Source organism: Ornithorhynchus anatinus, chromosome 4, assembly GCF_004115215.2.
Source record: "Ornithorhynchus anatinus isolate Pmale09 chromosome 4, mOrnAna1.pri.v4, whole genome shotgun sequence".
Classification (NCBI taxonomy): domain Eukaryota; kingdom Metazoa; phylum Chordata; class Mammalia; order Monotremata; family Ornithorhynchidae; genus Ornithorhynchus; species Ornithorhynchus anatinus.
In genome coordinates this window covers 56,784,161-56,803,557 of record NC_041731.1, presented here as the reverse complement: position 1 = coordinate 56,803,557, position 19,397 = coordinate 56,784,161, and the positions used below count along the sequence as shown (strand labels likewise).

At 43.0% G+C, this 19,397-nt stretch overlaps 1 non-coding gene across 1 annotated transcript; it reads left to right on the top strand.

Annotated features, from left to right (window-relative positions):
* The first annotated feature begins 18,497 nt into the window (after positions 1–18,497).
* LOC114811733 lies at positions 18,498–18,635 on the top strand. Its single transcript, XR_003759429.1, has one exon. It is a non-coding gene; the product is annotated as a small nucleolar RNA SNORA7 (small nucleolar RNA).
* The last annotated feature ends 762 nt before the right edge of the window (positions 18,636–19,397 follow it).

Below are 19,397 nucleotides of genomic sequence, written 5' to 3'. Positions count from 1 at the left end.
CATGATATGACATTTATTAAGAGGCTATAACTGCATAGTTCTTAGGTATATGCAACCATTACAGAAGAATTATAGACTGGGCCTAAAGAGATATTGAAAAGACCAGACCAACCATAGATTCTAAATGAAAAGAAAGTCTTCATTTCATATGTGACACTGTTCTAGCATCACTTCTTGATCAGTGGCTTTAAGGCACTCTATCACCTTTCTGCTTTCTTATTTATACCCTTCTTCCTAATTAACATGCTTCATTCCTCCTTTTTTATGATATTTGTTAAGCATTTATTATGTGCCAGGCACTGTTCTAAGCACTGGGATAGATACAAGATAATCGGGTTGGATACAGTCCATGTCCCACATGGGGCTCACAGTCTTCATCCCCATTTTACAACTGAAGTGCAGAGAAATTAAGTGACTTGCCCAAGGTCATCCAGCAGAAAAGTGGCAGACTATAATAGTAATCATAATAATAATAATTGTGGTATTTGTTAAGCACTTACTATGTACCAGACACCGTAGTAAACACTGCAGTGGATACAAGCAAGTAGGGCTGGATGCAGGTTCTCTCCCACATGGGGCTCACAGTCTCAATCCCCATTTTACAGATAAGGTAAATGAGGCACAGAGAAGTTAAGTGACTTGCCCAAAGACACACAGCTCTGGGAATGTTGGATGGCTGTGTGTGATTTTTCTTTATGATAGTGACGTCGACAAACATAGGGTAGATGATTATCTAAGCCCGCAACCATGGTGTCTTCCTTGATCTGCTCTCTCATTCACTCCACACATCCAATCTGTCTCCAAAACCTGCCTGCCTGTCTCAGCTTCACAACATCACCAAGATCCGCCCTTTCCTCTCCATTCAAACCGCTATCTTGTTGGTACAATCTGTCATCATATCCTGGCTGGATTACTACATCAGCCTCCTTCCTGATGTCCCATCCTCCTGTCTCTCCCCACTTCAGTCTATATTTCACACTGCTGCCTGGATTATCTTTCTGAGCATGCTACCCCCCTGCTCAAAAATTTCTAGTGGTTGCCTATCAACCTTCTCATGAAGCAAAAACTCCTCACTACTGGCTTCAAAGCTCTCAATGACCTGGCTCCCTTCTACCTCTCCTCCCTTCTCTCCTTCTATATCCCATCCCGCACACTCTGCTCCTCTGCCAATAACCTCCTCACTGTTCCATCTGTTGCCGAATTATACTTTCCAAGTGCTTAGTACAGTGCTCTGCACACAGTAAGCGCTCAACAAATACGATTGAGTGAATGAATGAATCTTCGAAATGGGAGAGGAGAGATAATATAGGATTAGTTTTCTCCAGCCATATGCAGTGTGGCAGATAATTAAAAAGACCCACACTAAAATTTTTTTGATACTTTTTAATTATGACTCCAGATTCAGGCACAAAGGCCTAATAATAAAAATTATTTTGGTATTTGTTAAGCACTTACCATATGCCTGGCACTCTTCTAAGCACTGGGGTGGACAAAAGCAAATCAGTTTGGACAGCATCCCTGTCCCACGTGGGGCTCGCAGTCTCAACCCCCATTTTACATAAGAGATGACTGAGGCACAGTGAAGTGACTTGCCTAAAGCTACCCAACAGACAAGTGGCAGAGCCATGATTAGATCCCTTAACCTTCTGGTTCCCAGGCCCGTATTCTATCCACTACACCATGTTGCTTCTCTTAAATATGCCACTGTTCATTGAAAGAGTAAGAGTGAGTCTTCTTCCATGCTCTTTCTCCCAATATTACATGATTAGTTCAGACGCACACAAGTGTTTTCCCATCTGAAGCCACCTGCCTGGGCTGGCTATCCAGGGTTTTGGATTGCACGTATCCTATGCATGCCAACTCCTGCCAAATTTTCCCTGAGAAAATCGTGGCACACCTGCATCCTAACTGTTTTTATCATGACATTCCTTTTCTTGAGTTGAATAAGCCTGCAACAGAATCACAGAAACACATGGGATGATTCCAACAGCAACCGACCATGAACTTCACTGTGTATATTTTATTTCCTGCAATTAAACTTTTATTTTTATCGCCCATTTCATCCAGCAGACAGGAAAAACATATGGAGAGAGCTGCAGGATGTTGTGGTGTACTCTGTGGTAGGATATTTTCAGCTGTTCTCCATCTTTCAGATGAGTCCCTTGGCTTGGAATATGGATACAGGTTGTATTTTCTTTATTAATGCTTTTTATGAGGAAGGCAGAGGGACGTGGTAGACTTTGAAATTCCCATTCTCTCTGTAAATCTAGCTGTAGATCAAGAAGCTACAACACAAGCCCTCCTGATCCCCTCTCGCCCACCCCACCTCCCCTTTAAACCATTGCTGATCCAATGACCATGAACCTGAACTGAAGAAACGACCCTTTCCTGCTGGTGTGAGATAATTCAATCTCCATGATGTCTTAATCCTGGACCTCCCTTAATTGACTTCTAACTGTGCTGATCTGAGGCTGCTAGCGGTTGGGATGTGGATCGCAATTTACAAGGCACTGGAATCATTTCTCTCAGGTCCTCAAATTAGTCTTGAGCTGCAGCCCAGAAATAAAAAGGTTTAAATCCACTCAGCCAACCTGCTGCCTTGCACAGATCTTTATTACTAGGTCACTGAACAGCCTATCTTTTTTTTTTTAAAAGTAGCTGAAGGCACAAGGGAAGAGAAACAGGACTATCAGGGTCTTAATGGGAGAATCTGTTTGCTGATCATTTCTGCATGGTGGTCTACCATCTTGTGTGCATCTGGAGGAGCCAGATTGCTCACGTCTGGATGGCAAGTTTTTCTCTAAGAAGATGGTCCTTTTTGCACATTTGTTTCCCACCTATTGCTTCGCTGTGCATTCAGTTGCCATTAGAGGCTAAGAAGCTGCTGCCACTAATGAACTTTAACCTGTTAAAAGCTCATGTATGACTGATTCTTTCATTCAGTTATATTTATTGAGCATTTATTGTGTTCAGAGCACTGCACTACGTGCTTGGAGAGTATAACATAACAATAAACTGACACATTCCCTGCCTACAAGGAGCTTACAGTCTAAAGCAGCGTGGCTCAGTGGAAAGAGCCCGGCTTGGGAGTCAGAGGTCATGGGTTCGAATCTCGGCTCTGCCACTTGTCTGCTGTGTGACTGTGGGCAAGTCATTTCACTTCTCTGTGCCTCACTTACCTCATCTGTAAAATGGGGATTAACTGTGAGCCTAATGTGGGACAACCTGATTACCCTGTATCTACCACAGTGCTTAGAACAGTGCTCTGCACATAGTAAGCGCTTAACAAATACCAACATTATTATCATTAAAGGGGGGAGACAGACTTTATTACAAATAAATAAATTATAGACACGTGCATGATCCGTGCCATACCACACATACGTTAAGTTCATTCCCTGTGCTGTTCAGTGTACTAATCAGGGCACTTCATTATTTTCTTTTTAATTTTGGCTTTTGATATTTTTCAGATTCCTTTGCTCATTGAGAGTATGGGCTAATGATGGTGATTGAGGCTAATTCTCAGGAGGAGAACTCCTGGGTTTTCTATATATCCAATCTCTTTACTAGTATCTCTGACTCTATCCCCTCTCCCTTACTAAAATCACTTGCTCCTAATCCCTGCCTCTCCTTAACTGCAGTCTTGAGCCTCTTGATCTCTGATGGCTCCTTCCCTTCTCCATTCGAAAAAAAGCCATTTCTTGACCCCACAGTCCCATCCGGAGAACGTGGCTTAGTGGAAAATGCTCGGGGCTGGGAGTCAGGGAACTTGGATTCTAAACCTGGTTCTGCCACTTGGCTGTTGTGTGATGATGGGCAAGTCACTTATTGTCTCTGTGTCTCAGTTCCCTCATCCATAAAATGGGGATTAGATTCATATTCTCTCTCCTATTTAGAATGTGAATCCCATGTGGAACCTGATTATCTTGTATCTACTCCAGTTCTTAGTACAGTGCTTGGCAAAAAGTGCTTAACAAATACCACTATTATTATTACTCCATCTCCCTCTATTTCTACCCAATTCCTTACATGGATGATATATATATCTGCCTGCTTTATTTTCTCTACATCACTTCTCTTCTCAAGCCTTGCAAGTAGTCAAGCTTTCAAACCCTTTGCTTCTCCGCAGTTGTGCTCTCTGAGGTCACCAGTGACCTTATAGCCAAGTCCAAAGGGCTCTGCTCCGTTATCTTCCTTGATTTCTCTATTGCTCTTGACACCGAGAATCACTCCCTCCTCAACAAAGCATCAGGGCTAGGTCTTGCTGTCATAGTTCTTACCTGGTTCTCCTCCTACCTCTCTGACAGCTCCTTCTCAGTTTCGTTTGCTGACTCCCCTACCGTCTCTCATCTTCTTACTGTGGGCACATCACAAACCTCTGTTCTGGTTTCCTTATTTTTCTCTTTCTACACTTACTCTGTGGGGGAGCTCATCTGCCTTGAGCTACTACCTTTGTGTGAATGATTCAAAATCTTTCTTTGTACCTCTGACCTCTTCTCTGACCTTCAATCTTACATCTCCTCTTGCTTCAGGGCATCTTCACTTAGATATCTCAGGAGCACCTCAAACTGAATATGTTTATCAATCACTTAGTGCTATTTACTGAGGGTTCACTGTGTTGTATTAAGCTCTTGGGACAATATTAGGCCATCAATCAATCAACAGTACAATGAAGGGAGCTCACAACCTAATGGGAAAGGCATACATTAAAATAAATTAAAGGTAATAATAATAGTGATAATAATAATAACTTTGGTGTTTGTTAAGCACTTACTATGTGCCAGGCACTATACTAAACACTGGGGTGGATCCAAGCAAATCAGGCTGGACACAGTCCCTCTCCCATGTGGGGCTCACGGTCTCGATCCCCATTTTACAGACAAGGGAACTGAGGCACAGAGAAGTGAAGTGACTTGTCCAAGGCCATATAGCAAAGTGACGGAGCTGGGATTGGAACTCTTGACCTTCTGACTCCCAGGCCCTTGCTCTATCCATTATGCCATGCTGCTCAGGTACTAGCAGCATCCAAGGATAAAGACATATAACTCCTGTAGTTGGGGGTTGAATATCTAATTACTTAGAGGGTGAAAACTCAAGTTCATAGGTAGTACCAAATGGACAGGAACAAAGGGTGGAGAGATGATTACACTGTAAGCTCACTGGAGGCTGGAAGCTCCCTCTGTTCCCTCTCTGCCCCCCCTTCACCTCCCTTCAGCTAAGCCCCCTTTCCCCCCTTTCCCTCTGCTCCTCCCCCTCTCCCTTCCCCTCCCCTCAACACTGTGCTCATTTGCTCATTTGTATATATTTTCAATACCCTATTTATTTTGTTAATGAGGTGTACATCCCCTTGATTCTATTTATTGCTACTGTTTTTGTCTGCCTCCCCCAATTAGACTGTAAACCCGTCAATGAGCAGGGATTGTCTCTATCTGTTGCCAAATTGTACATTCCAAGAGCTCAGTAGTAAGCGCTCAATAAATACTACTGAATGAATGAATGAATTTGTCTACCACCTCTTGCAATGTACTCTCCCAAGCACTTAGTTCAGTGTTCTGCACACAATAAATGTTGAATGATTACGGTTTGATTGATTGAGAGATTAGTCAGGGAAGTCTTCCTGGAGGAAATACGATTTTAGTAAGGCTTTGAAGATGAGGAGAGTGGTGATCTGTCTGAAATGAAGGGGGAGAAAATTCCTTCAAAGGAAGGATGATGGTAAGGGGTTGGCAGTGAGACTGACAAGATTGAGGCACAGTGAGAAAGTTGCCTTTGGAGGTGTGAAGTGTATGGGTTGGGATGTAGTAGATCATCCAGACAAGGTAGGAGAGGAAGAGCTGATTGAGTGCCTTTCAGATGATGCTAAAGACTTTCTGTTTGATGTGGAGATTGTTGGGTGACCACTGGAGGTCTCTGAGGAATGGGGAGACTTGAACAGAACAGTTATTAGAAAGAAGATTTAGGAAGCAGAGTGAAGTATGGACTCACGACTGGAGAAACAAGAGTGGCGAGGTAAGTGAAGAGGCTGACGCGGTAGCCAAGGTGGGATCCATCAATCAGTGGTATTTACTGAATGTTTACTGTGTGCCACGGCTCACAAGGATCATTTCCCAGATCCAACCACTTGGCATTCCTTGTCTGGACAACTGCTACGAAAAAAACTTGTCACTTCAGTCAATGGTATTTATTGAGCACTTACTCCGTGCAGAGTATTGTAAATAATAACTGTTATTTGTTAAGTTCTTACTCTGTGCCAAGCACTGTACTAAGTGCTGGGGTAGATACAAGATCGTCAGAGCCATATGAGGCACAGTCTTTGTACGAGGGAGAACAGGTTTGAATCCCTATTTTGTAGATGAGGGAACTGAGGCCCAGGGAAGTTAAATGACTTACCCAAGGTCACACTGCAGGTGCTTCTCCTAAGCACACTATTTCTCCTAAGCATTGGACTGACCACTTGGGAGAGTATAGTAGAGTTAACAGACATGAATCCTGCACTCAAGGAGTTTACGATTTGCCAGTGCCTGACTGTGACTGACTTGCCTTTCTGGGAATTTGCTAAACCAGCCTCTCTCCATAAAGCTGCAAAACACAACCAGGGGAGCCCCCAAATATGTAGAAAGTGCCTTACTTGATAAGGCAGTTGACTGCTGAATTTGCTTTTTTGCAATTTTAGAATATTTCACATGGAGTAGCTTGAAGCATTAAATATTTCAGAAAAATACCCTCTGGCCTGTTAGGGCATGGACTACATCCAAAGTATAATCAACGTCTTATTCCATAATTAGCAGTTTCTCAAATCAAGTATATTAGCTTTACTTTTGGCTTCCACAAGCCACACAATTCTCAGCCCTAGTTAGTAGCAAAAATTGATTAACTCCCCAGAAGATGAGGAAAATATTTTGGAAAATGCCAGCTCATAGATCTTTTTATGATTTAGAGTTTTAGAATAGCCAGAGGCCAAGATACATATTTACTTCTCTTTATTTAACTTTTGAGAGAAATTGAATCTAAGAGAGTTATAAAAATCAGAAAATGAAGAAGTTGTGAATTCTTTTTTCTGTGGAATGAGTTCTATGGAGGCAGTGAAAAACAATCATGGAGCTCCAAGGAAAGCAAATTCCAATCTCCTTTGACTGGATTCAGTTTCCTGATCCACCAGACAAACTCAGATTGGGGAATAAAATCTTAACATGGTAACAAATACAGCATCCCTACTGCTCCTCTCTCTCCTCTCCCCTTGGTCACTTTGTCTTTCCTCTCTTCTTTTCCCTTCTCTTCCTTTATCCCTTTCCTCTCCTTTCCTATTAGTCTTTCTCTTTCCTTCCTCTATCTTTCCTTATCTCTACTTTTTTCATCATTCTCATTCTTTGGCATAGCTATTCTTCTCTTTCTCCTTCCTTCCCATTCTCTCCTTTCCCCAAGACCTGAATTTCGCTTAAATATGACAATATTTTTTCAGACTTATAGCCTGGAGAATTTATCATTCTCAACCTATAAAGGACATGTTTGCCATTACATTTTCATATTTTACCCTTCTCAAGAATGAAAATGAAATAAAAGTGCTCAATAAAGAAGGAAACAGTGTATTTTAAAACATGTGATTGATGACTAAGTTGCTTTTTCAGGATGTAAAGGATGAATGCATTACTTGACTTGGAAGATCTGGCTAGAAATTTCCTAAAGTGATGTAGTGAATGAATTTGGGATATTAATTTAACCCCTTAATTTTGATTTTATAACATCTCCAACAGGAATTTTCCTGAAAATCTGAGACTAAAAGAGAAATTGAATGTTTACCTGGAAACACTAAACAGATGAAATCAAACTTTAAGTCCCTGGTTTCTTCATAAGGCAAAAGATTGAAATTTCCCTTTTCAATAAATATTTTGGTGGCAGCATATTAAATGGCTAATCTTTACCTTAACAAAAAATGATGCATAGTTAAGATAAGGAAGTCTTGGATAACTCTGAGTCAGTTTTTGGTTTACTTTTCCACGGTGTTTAAGTCAGTGATTTCATATGTGCTATTCTTTGGTAGTCAGTACATTGAGGCAAAGGAGTTCTACCTCGCCCGTGCCGTTCTACTTTTTCCAGATCTTTCTGGCCCTGTTTGTAATTTTGTTTCAGCTCACTATTTCGCGACCGGATTCCTTTCTGTAGAGTTCTATTGGCCGAACCGCAAACCCTGATTTCTCCGGCACTGTCCTTTTCTTAAGGGTGGCCGTCACTTACTGAATTCCTTCCCAAGCCTCCTTTGATCTGCCTTATATTTTCTTTTTTATCTCCTCCATTTGATTTTTCCTTTGTTTATCCCAGTGGCAGAAAAGGAGGATTAATTATTTCTGTGAAGCTAGCACTTGTTTTTGCAGCCGAGTGCTGCCAGACAGAACACATTTATTTCAAACATATATCTATTTCTCCCTGGTTTTTGATGGGCACCCCAAGGAGCCGGCTTTGCCTGCCCAAAGTGATTCTGTAGGCAGGGCCTCTTTCAGCCAAGCTCTATGACAGGGCAGTCCTACTGAAACAACCCTTCTGCCTCCCTTCCTTCCTGGTCCAAAGCAGAACTGTGATTAAACAAAATGTAGACAACATAATTCTCCACCACAGAAAACCTAACGTAGTTTCTGAGGGAGAAGCCGGTGGAGAGAAAAAGGGTTTCCTCTTAACAAACCAGTGGGTCAAAATTATGAGACAGCTTTCTGGGCAGGAATCTGGGCATTAACCTCCAGCTTGGCATGTCTAGTTCACTTGAGAAAGCCATGGGGGCTCAGGGCAACCCCACAGACTGGAAGAACTCTGAGGGCTGAGGGCAACCATGTGGACTGGTTAGCATCAAGGAGCCAGGCTCTTCTGCAAGCATAGCTTTGTGCATGTGCTGTCATGACTCCAACAAAGACCATGAAATGCTGCCCAGATCATTTTTCTACAAAACCATTCAGTCCATGATCCCTCACTCCTCAAGAACCTCCGGTGGTTGTCCATTCACCATCATTTCATTTCATTTCTCAAGCAAAAACTCCTCGCTATTGGTTTCAAAACTCTCCATCACCTTGCCCCTTCTTACCTCACCTCCCGTCTCTCCTTCCACATCCCAGCCCACACACTCTGCTCCTTCGGTACTAACCTTCTCTTTGGGCCTCGTTCTCACCTGCCCCGCATTCGACCCCTGGCCCACGTCCTACCTCTGGCCAGAAACACCCTCCCTTCTCAAATCCACCAAACAATCACACCTCCCCCTTTCAAAGCCCTACTGAAGGCTCACCTCCTCCAGGAGGCCTTCCCAGGCTAGCACCCTCCCTTTTCCTCACATCGCCCCACCCCATCACCCTGATTCACTCCCTTTGCTCTATCCTCCTCGCCTCCCCCACAGCACTTGTGAATATATGTATGTATTTATAATTCTATTTAATTGTATTGATGCCTGTTTACTTCTTTTGATGTCTGTCTCCCCCTTTCTAGACTGTAAGCTCATTGTGGGCAGTGAATATGTTAATTGTATTGCTATATTGTACTCTCTCAGGTTGTTAGGGCAGTGTTCTTAACAGAGTAAGGGTTCAATAAATATGATTGACTACAATGTAACAGAGTTGGTAGACACATCCCCTTCCTTAACTACTGCACTTAATTGGCCCCGCCGAAATTGCTCTAGATGTCGTGTCTGCAGTAAATCCAGATCTCAAAGCTTTAGAGAGAGAACGTTAACGGCCAGATCCCTTGTGCATCGCTGATTAGAACAGATTTGACCATCGGGCATCATTCCATTCCTAGCTTGGGCCGTGGCTAGCGAGAGGAAGGCAATCTGCTACAGGTCCAAACTCACCTGTGCTGGGCAGCAGTCGTACGGAGAAGGTCGAGGGCAGAGACTCAGGTTTACTGCACAGAAGGAGGGAATGGTCAACCACTTCCGTATTTTTATCAAGAAAACTCTAGGGTTACACTGCCAGAACAATTGCAGGTGGAGGTGAGGCCTTCTGGGACAGATGTGTCTTTGGAGTCGCTATGGGTCGGGGACGACTCGACAGCATAAGAGAAGACATGGACAATCATATAATGGAGGTAACCAACTGCAAACGCGTGAAGGTGTCAGATAATAGCAGTCAGGGCTGGCTACCGACTGTAAGCCAGTGAGGCAGCTGCCTCTTGGAGCATCTAGGGTGGGTGGGTCACTGTGGACTGACTGACAGGAAGCTGTGACTATTTCACAGCAAATGAATATTTGAAAGTGCTCATCTTCAAAGCTGCATTTCAATCAGTGGTATTTACCCGATAGAACACGGGCCTGGAAGTCAGTAGGACCGGGGCTCTACAATGAAAGCTCATTGTGGTCAGGGAATGAGCCTGCTTTTTGTTATACGCTACTCTCCCGATCACTTAGTACAGTGCCCTGCACACAGTAAGCACTCAATAAATACTATAAAGGGAATGAATGAATTCTAATCCTGGCTCCACCACTTGAAGCAGCATGGTATAGTGGAGAGAGCACAGGCCTGAGTCAGAAGGTCATGGGTTCTAATCCTGGATCTGTCACCCTGTATCCTCCCCAGAGCTTAGAGCAGTGCTTTGCACATAGTGAGCGCTTAACAAATGCCATCATTATTATTATTATTATTGGAGGTCATGCGTTCTAAGCCTGGCTCCTCTACTTGTCCGCTGCGTGACCTTGGGCAAGTCATTTCCCTTGTCTGTGCCTCAGTTACCTCATCCGTAAAATGGGAATTAATAATAATAATAATAATAATGTTGGTATTTGTTGAGCGCTTTCTATGTGTAGAGGACAGTTCTAAGTGCTGGGGTAGATACAGGGTTATCAGGTTGTCCCACATGAGGCTCACAGTCTTAATCTTGAGAAGCAGCGTGGCTCAATGGAAAGAGCATGGGCTTTGGAGTCAGGGCTCATGAGTTCGAATCCCAGCTCTGCCACTTGTCAGCTGTGTGACCGTGGGCAAGTCACTTAACTTCTCTGTGCCTCAGTTCCCTCATCTGTAAAATGGGGATTAAGACTGTGAGCCCCACGTGGGACAACCTGATTCCCCTGTGTCTACCCCAGTGCTTAGAACAGTGCTCTGCACATAGTAAGCGCTGAACAAATACCAACATTATTAATCCCCATTTTATAGATGAGGTAACTGAGGCACAGAGAAGTGAAGTGACTTGCCCACGGTCACACAGCTGACAGGAGACAGAGCTGGTATTCGAACCCATGATCTCTGGCTACGAAGCCCGTGCTCTTTCCACTGAGCCATGTTGATTAAGACTCTGAGCCCTTTGTGGGACAGGGACTGTGCCCAACCTGATTAGCTTGTATCTACCCCAGTGTTTAGAGTGGTGCTTGACACAAAGTAAGCGCTTAACAAATGTTGTTATTATTATCATTGTTATTATTTTTGAGCGCTTACTCTAGGCAGGGCACTTTACTAAGCACTTGGGAGAGTACAATACAACAGAATTAGCAGACACGTGTTCACTGCCCATAACGAGCTGATAGCCTAGAGTACTTGCGAGGGGAGGGGAACGGGATGGTTCTGGAGCAAAAGTGGGTGGAGTCAGGACTCCCGCCCAGGAAATGGTTCTAGATTTCTGCTAATGGATGTAAGATGTCATTACGTTATGTTGCAAGACAACGAAACATACTCTGATCCTATAGATCGGGAGAGGAGACAAACATTTCTCTTGACTCAGAGCAACAAAATGTCTGAAGGCAGCCCTATGTTCCCATTACTGTATCACTGCATTTTCAACACATATATGATATGAGTGCTGAGGTGGCTTATGTGATGGCAGAAGATGGAATAAGGAAGAGCAACTCAGATGAGAGGTTGTTGATCTGATCTAGTGACGGGACCATTTGGGTTGAAAACGCAATGATACTTTGATAATTCTTCTACAACTTTAGCTTCGTGATTCAGCAGTATGAACATTAGTAATTTACAGGAAGAACCCATGAGCTAACCCATAAGCTTGTGTCGGACACAAAATTTCATCTTTAGTGAGTAGAAGATTGTACTTGAGAGGTACAAATGCTGCATTTTGAAAGCATCTTAATGAACCTAAGTGGTTTGGAAATTTAGAGGAAGTTCAAAGGCTCCAAATCAATTGTACATCAATTTAAAACCCTTGGGACAATAAAGAACATATCTCTTTTCCTATTTAGTAGCCTGAAGACTGAAAGTTAGGAGGTGAGGAAAAGATATGATGGCAAAAGATATGATGGCAATATTATTTTCCAGTACTGAAAGTCCTCTGTTCCGTGTATGTTTCATTTTGCATTAATGGGAGAATACCATATGTTACTGAGCAAGGATGAGTGAACCGAGACAGGTTGGGGATCATTGAGCATCTCATTTTATTTTTCAAATGTCTTGTGTTCAGCAAAACCCTAAACATGATCAGATGAACACCTTTTTCCTTCTCCGTGAAGCTCAGGTGCATCTGAAAGAAGATTAAATCCGTCTGTTTCCAAGACATTTATACTGAAGTCATCACTTTTTTGTACTGTTTGTTATTGGAGAAGCCTTGACTTTCCAAGTCTTTTCTATTCTCGTTATTTACCTGATGTAAAATCCTCCCAATTTAATCCCTCCAACATCCCATAATTTAGATTTTGAATTTGGGAAAACAAGGCCCTGAATGTGGAAAAATGTGCTTTCCAGTCTCTCCACTGAAAGGTCTCTCAGTTGTTAAGCCAAGAACCTTGATATCATCCTGGGCTCTTCCCTCTCTTGGACTCTCACATTCAGCTTTCTATACCCTGTCTGTTTTTCTTCCCCATCATTTCCCTTCTTCTCCATCCAAACAGCCACTGACCTGTTCCAGTCATTCATCATAACCCAGCTAGACTACGTGTCAGCCTCCTCACTGGTATCTCTCTCCTGCCTCTCCCCTCTCCCTTATCAAGTCCTTCTCCCTGCTACCTGGATCCTTTTTCTAAAACACTGTTCTGGGTCTATCTCTCCACTCTTCAAAACCCCTCAGTGGTTACTCACTCTCTTCTTACCTATCCATTCTCTTGTCCCTCTGTACCCCAGCTCACACTTTTTATTCCTCCCAAGCTAACTTTATCACTCGGCCTCTTTCTCATCTATCCCACCTCTGACCCCTTGTTCATGTCCTTACTCCTTCTTAAAAGTCCTTCCGTCTTCATAACTGCCAGACCATTGCTCTCTTCATTTTCAGAGCCGTCCCGAAATCCGTCTTCTTCCAGGGGGCATTTTCCTGTTTAATCTTTCTTCTCTCTAGGGCATATCTTCCCAGCTACCAACTCGAGCTTATTCATTCACAGATACCCATAGCAATTTTATGCATCTCGGTTTATATTGTCTACTATCCTTCTTTCTCTTCTCATTCCTCTGTCTGCAAATTATTTTGTGTCTTTCTTCCCTGTAATATTTTAATCTCGTTGAAGGCAGGAATTGTTTCTTTTAATTGAAGAGTACTCTCTGAAGTACTTAATGAAATGGTCTGCTCACAGTATGTACTCGATAAATAGCACTGATTGATGGATTGAATGGGAGGTAAATAAGCCTGATCAGTGCACTGGTATCCTAATCCCTTTTTCTCCATTTTCTAGAAAGCTAAAGATTTGAAGTTTAGTGGGACCATAACTAGGACGGGGAATTTCCAATACACTGATTATTCCTGGAGACCACAGGTTTATCATTATCATTAATGGTATTTATCGAGCACTTATTACGTGCAGAGTGCTGTACTAAGTGCTTGGGAGAGTACAATACAACAGAGTTGGTAGACACATTCCCTGCCCACAACGAGTTTACGGCAGTCGATGACTTGCCAAAGTAGCTCCTTCCATCGATTTCATGAGGTCGTGCCCTTGCCTAAGCCCTAGACTCCAGTGGGCTGGAGTGAAGTGATTAAAATCATTCAAGCAAACTAGGAGGCTTGGCCATTGCCAAGAAGCTAGGAGATAACTCTGACAGTGAGTGTTTTTGGAAGCTCTGAAGGTCAGGGAGTTAAGGGCAATTCAGGGGTTCAGGTGTACCCCATGAGAGAATAAGGGAATCTGGTTCAGTCCAGAAATATCTAAGAGGAGACCGAAGCCAGAAGTCCATCTCAGAAAACTTTCCAGCTTGTCGGTTTTCCCAGACTGTTCCTGTCTATCCATCATGAAAGGGCTGGGACCCAACTAAAATCTCACACCCAGGAGATGATCTGTTCAGCGCTCAACCCGATGCACTCCATATCATGAGGGTTTGTTTTGAACCACCAACACGCTCTCTCTATAATTCAGAACTCTGTCAAGCTTCCAGTTTCAGACACACTGAAATAACACGTAGGCTATTTTCATGACCTAGTGGATACAGCGCAAGCCTGGGTGTTCAAAGGACCTGGTTTCTAATCCTGACTCTGCCACTTGTCTGCAATGTGAACTTGGACAACTCACTTCACTTCTCTGTGCCGTGGTTACCTCATCTGTAAAATGCAGATTAAAACGGTGAGCCCCATGTGGGACAGGGCCCGTGTCCAACCCGATTTGCTTGTATCCACCCCAGAGCTTAGTACCGTGCCTGGAACATAGAAGTGACCACAGTTATTACTATCATTATTTTTACTAATGCTCTGCTCATAATATCTGTGGTATTCCCATGAAAAGTCATGACTGTTACCTTTGGTTTTCATTTCCTGACCCTCATGACCTGCAGGTGACAAAAATAAACCTTATTTAGTTACAGATAAGGCTCCCTAAGAGCACATACTTCAGCTGAATGAACCACTGCTTTTGAGACAGATACCTAGTTATCCATTTGATATTCCTTTGGTGTCCAAAGTCCACATGGCACCGTGCTCATTTCCCATCCTGCAAATTTCAGCTTCCTGTTTCCACATGAAAGTGAATCTTAGACACTATGTGTTCATGAACCAGAACAGAAATATTTTCTCAAGGAGTTAGAACATTTCTGCCGTCCATACAAACATGGCCAAAGAAGTGTGGGAAATTGGGCTGAAAAACTACAGGTGTCTCCCTGACAGTTGTCTTTTCCCAGAAAAAAAAGACCTGGGTATTCATTTTTACATGTCAAAAACAATGCAGATTGACAATTATGCAGGATGCCTGGAGTCAGAAAAGAAATCTTTATAGGATTAGCCGAAAGGAAAATTGCCAACCAGGAAGATAAATGGAAACACTGTTCACAGTTCAGCAAACTTCTTATTGAATTGCATACGTATTTCTTCTTAAAAGGCTAGGATGGGGTCTTTTAGGACAGGTATCGTGACATTAGGTGAAAAAGATCCTGGAAGTGAATAGCATCGTTAGCTAGATTCTAAAGGGAGACCCGTTTCTATGTCATTTCAATAAAAAAGTTAAAGTGTTTCATTATAGTATTTAAGGAAGAAATCAGGTCATTTTGCATTAGTTAACAGGGGCCTAATGAATTTTGGCTCAAATATCAGTCTTGGAAGAGTTGTTTTCATTTACGAATTTTGCAGTCACTTATCTTTAATGTGTCTGAACAATTAAAATCTTGATCCTTCTTTCACTGCATTTAGATTGGGCATTCTAATTTTGACCTCTCCACAATAGGGTAAAATAATCCAGTTGACCTCCTTCTTATAATTAAGACCAAATTATAAGAACTGCATTTATTTAAAAGCAAAAGGCAGAATAGCATGCCATTTGAAAATATTAATAGAATCAGGGCAGTCTAAGGAGGGCCGGGAAGCTCTCATTAGGCTCGTCAACATGATCGATTTAGATCTGCTTTGTTCTCCCCAAATTGGGGAGGAAGGTTTGATCAAGGGTCTCGAAGGCCCTCGAATCCCTTCTGGAGTTATCTGCATCAGTCACCTGCTTAGAACAGACAGCCCCTTACAATCAGATGGATATGCACTTTTAATAATTAAGTATTTTCCGTGTGGCTAAAGTGAAAAATTAATAAGGCCCTAGGAACAGGGGAGGAGAGTAATATGGATAGAAGAAACAATTTTCTAAGTCTATAAAATATATATGAAAATACCCATGAATACTCCTACCCCAAACATATCAAGGGGTAATAAAATGTATACAGACTGGGATTTGCTTATAGACGGATATATTTTGTCTATTATGCACTAACAGTTGCTTGCATATTTAAAGGGCATCTTGGAAATTTCCTAATCTGGGAATATGCCTTATCTTTCTCTCTTGTTTCCTTTAGCTTCCGACGTGGTCTTGTGGATAGGGCATAAGACTGGACATCAGGAGACCTACGCTCTAACCCTGGCCCTGCCCTTTGCCTGTTGAATGATCTTGGGCAAGTCGCTTAACATCTTTGTGCCTCAATATCCTCATCTGTAAAATGGAGATTAAATACCTGTTCTCCCTCCTTAGACTTTCAACCCTGGGAGCTAAAATGGACTGTCTCTGATCTGATTATTATGTATTTGAGCACACAGTACGTGCCCATCAGGTATCTCATTCCTTCTTAGAATATATTTATTGGAATGAGACACTGCTTGATATAACCCATTTCAGGGATGCCATCCAATCCATCTCATCTTTGAGAAAGATTGCAGTCCTCCATTAGGGTCTGTGCAGCTTGTTGAGAAGCAGCTTGGTCTAGTGGATAGAAAACGGGCCTGGGAGTCGGAAGGACCGGGTTCTAATCCTAGTTCCGCCGCTTGTCAGCTGTGTCATCTTGGGCAAGTCACTTCACTTCTCTGGGCCTCAGTTTCCTCATCTGTAAAATGGGGATTAAGACTGTGACCCCCATGGGGGACGTGTACTGGGTCTAACCTGATTACTTTGTATTTACCCCAGCACTTAGAACAGTGCTTGGCATGTAGTAAGAGGTTAACAAATACCATTAAAAAAAGAATGCCACATTCAATAGGGGTGATCTATTATGCTGCTCTTCTAGACGACTGAGCCACCCTATTCAGCTGAATGCATATCTCTGCTGAAATGAAACCCAACACAAGCCTCTTTAGTTAACAGTGTAAGAGTAAATTCCAATTTTTTCCATGGTCTTCCAATTCATGTTCCTATCACATCTACATTCAATTATTCAATCATATTTATTGAGCACTTATTGTGTGTGGAGCACTGTATTAAGCACTTGGGAGAGTATGATACAAGAATAAACAGTCACATTCTCTGTCCACAATGAGGATACAATCTAGAGATGAGCTTACAGTCTAGAGATGGTAATTCCTTCCCAGAAAGTGAGGACTTTGCTTTCTGGTGGCATATGAGTTTTGATCTTCTTGAGGCTCCTTACAAAGTTAGCTATAGCTGCAAGCGTATAATTGTAGTATTTGTGAAGCTCTTACTGTGTACCAGGCACTGTACTAAGCGCAGGGGTGGATACAAGCTAATCAGGTTGGATACAGTCCCCGTCCCACATGAGGCTCACAGTCTCACTGATCATTTTACAGATAACTGAGGCACAGAGAAATGAAGTCTTACCCTGGTTCACAAAGTAGACAAGTGGTTGAGCCGGGATTAGAACCCACAACCTTCTGATTCCTAGTTCCGGCATATGCCTGTGTATAGATCCAGAGAGTTTAGAGGCAGTTTCTCTGTTTTAGCAACTGTGCTCTTTTTCCACCTACTTCTGAGAGTCAATTTTGCTTCCAATAGTTCCAAGCATACCCCAATCTATTACTCCAGGTTTTCCAGACCATTTCTGCCACCTCCATTAATCATCTCATTTTATCCCCTACAGTGAGTAATTGCACCTCTGAGACAATTTTCCCATCTCTCTTGAAGAAATCTCCCCGCCAAATCTCGGGCTTCCCTTAGGGAGTCCAGTGTTATTGTACCGCTGGCCTCTGGCCTTTTCGATTATTTATTTACTTTGCTGGGATGGAGAGTAAATTGCAACTGGCAAAAATGAAGAGAGGGAGGCTACAGAATCATGGCAGTGGAGGCCCTAATTGACTTCCAGCTGCCACCGCAAGAGTGAAAAGGCAAAGAAAGAAAGAGAAGGGGAGAACAAACCCAGATGTTCCATATGGGATAGGATTCTTCTGGTCCCGATTGCTTTCTGAAGTGTTAGGCCTCAGTGAGGGGACATTCAGTTCAGTGAAATGTTCACTGTCTACAAATGTGTCTATCGGTTTTCCAGAGGGCAAGAGGAAGACTCCTTTTCCACAGTGGAAGAGGAGCCAGAACTGTTAGATTTATCAAGGTATGGTACTTGATCAATACTTACAATGTACACTGTATTAAGCACTGGTGAACATATCAATTAATCAGGTTGGACACACATCCTTGTCCCACATAGGGCTCACGGCCTTAATCCCCATTTTATAGATGAGGTAACTGAGGCCCAGAGAAGTGAAGTGACTTGCCCAAGGTCACACAGCAGACAAGTGGTGGAGCTGGGACTAGAACCCAGGCCCTTCTGAATCCCAGGCTCGTGGTCTATGCGCTAGGCCAAGCTGCTACGGGTATCACTGTGTTCCCTCTGACCCTTGGATCCCCAGGAAGACTGACTTTCGATTGAAAACTTGTTGTGGGCTGGGAATGTTCACTGTTAGATCATACTCTCCCAAGTCCCCTCTCAGGATCACACCTGGAGAGTTTCCAGTCCTCCGCCAGTCTCGGCTACGGGAGGGAGAGTCAAGCAGAGGCCTGTCCGTTCCATTCCTAGCTTGGGCGATGGCTAGCGAGTGGAAGGCAATCTGCTAAAAGTCAAAACTCCCCTGTGCTGTGCAGCAGTGACACGGGAGAGAGTCAAGGGCGTGACTCGAGTTCATTGTGCAGAAGAAGGGAATGGTAAACCACCTCCGCATTTTTACCCAGAAAACTCTATGGATACACCACCAGAATGACTGCATGATTGCAGATGGAGGTGGCACGCTTTGGGAGAGATTCGGCCATGGAGTTACTAAGGATTGGAGACAACTCCATAGTATAAGACGAGACTCTCCCAAGAGCTTAGTACAGTGCTCTGCACACAGTAAGCACTCAATAAATAGGGTTGAACGATTGATTGAACTACACGATAGGGATGGGACAGAGCCGTCGCTGGTGGGTGACGATGAGAGAAAATATAAACTGCCGAATCAGTGTACCTGTTCTTTTAAGAAATGCATCCACTCAGTCCCGCTCTCAAGTAGTGCAGTGGAGGTCTCTTTCACCTACGATCCCCAGTGTGCGGAGGAGAATCAGTCTATCGATTCATAAAGTGCTTTAAATATAGCACCGAAAGAGTTATACCAATATGAAGCGTTGATGATGCAAATCTTATGCTTCACACGATTTTAAATATAATATTTTTAAAAGTCTGGCTTGGTGTGAGGGGATCATTATAAAGACCATAGTCAGATTTATTGATCTTTTATGCCATAAAACCCATTAACAAAGATAAGTTACTGGAGAAGAATAATTATGGTATTTGTTAAGTGTGTATAATGTGCTTACTATTCCCCAGGGACCTGCCTCGACCTGCTTT